Source organism: Mus pahari, chromosome 11 (assembly GCF_900095145.1).
Source record: "Mus pahari chromosome 11, PAHARI_EIJ_v1.1, whole genome shotgun sequence".
Lineage (NCBI taxonomy): Eukaryota > Metazoa > Chordata > Mammalia > Rodentia > Muridae > Mus > Mus pahari.
The window spans coordinates 70,392,738-70,394,113 of record NC_034600.1 but is presented as its reverse complement, the minus strand read 5'-3'; positions in this window follow the sequence as shown (position 1 = coordinate 70,394,113).

The window sequence follows — 1,376 nt, the reverse complement described above, 5'->3', positions numbered from 1 at the left end:
AGCAAGCCAGTAAGTAACATCCCTCCATGGCCTCTGCATCAGCTCCTGCTTCCTGACCTGCTTGAGTTCCAGTCCTGACTTCCTTGGTGATGAACAGCAATGTGGAAGTGTAAGCTGAATAAACCCTTTCTTGAGACAGGGTTTCTCTGTGTAGCCCTGGCTGTCCTGGAAATTACTTTGTAGACCAGGCTGGCCTCGAACTCAGAAATCTGCCTCCCTCTGCCTCCCGAGTGCTGGGATTAAAAGTGTGCACCACCACGCCCAGCTAGTCATGATGTTTTTGTCCAGGAATAGAAGACCTGACTAAGACATGCATAATGGCTCACAACCGTCTGTAATGGGATATGATGCCCTCTTCTGTTGTGTCTGAAGAGAGCTACAGTGTACTCATATACATAAAATATACTTACCTAAAATAAATAAATCTTTAAAAAAAAAAGAATTCTGTTCCTATCAACTGGATCACTTTCTCCACCTCAAGCTGTATATGTCTCCAGGTGCATTGGATAATATAATTGTACCCCGTTTGTTTTCCTCCAAATGTTTGTTTACTTTCAATTGAGATGTGTTGTCTTAATTTCCTTTATAAATTCAAGTGGAGTCCTCTGTGGTGGTTAACTCTCTTGCTGTTGATGCTTATCTTGCTGTGAGTGCCGGTGTGGTGTTTCTCACTATCTTTGTTTGTATTAAATACCCAGCGTTTAATTGCTCCGCCGTAATGCTTTAATTACTAGTTAGAGAAAGGGAAAGTTCTGGAGGGGTTTTTCACACAAATTAGAAGTTAATAACTGACACAATTTAAGACTCCTTTCATGCTTTACTTAATTGTAGGCCATCCTTTCGGTTCACCTACAGACTTGGGTGGTAAAATTGTTTTTCAATGTTTTTTTTTTTTTGTCATTTTGAAAAAGAAATGAAAATGAAGAAGATTTGTAACTTTTTAATTTTCTTTCTGTGTATGGGTATTTTGCCTGCGTGTATATGTCTGTGCATCGTGTGTGTGTGTGTGTGTGTGTGTGTGTGTGGTGCCTGTGGTTATCGTTTTCATGCCTGGCCTAGACCTGTTACATATAATATATGATATAATAATCTCAGAAAGTGTGTATGGTTTTCCCCTCAGTTTCCCCGTGTCTTTGTGCCTCCTCTTTCTCCCATTACTTTAAAAAATGACTTCAGGCTAACTTTCCAAAAATCTATCCTTTCTCATCTTGAGGGTCATTTACTACGTATATCTCCAAGCATCTTTTTTGAACTTTCAATCTTTCCCCACTCTTTTCCCAAAGCCAAAAAATACAGTTGTGTCTTCCTGGAAAACATTTGTTCCTTAACCCGGTTATTCCCTGAACCACTGGATCGTCTCTTTTCAGATTCCTTGC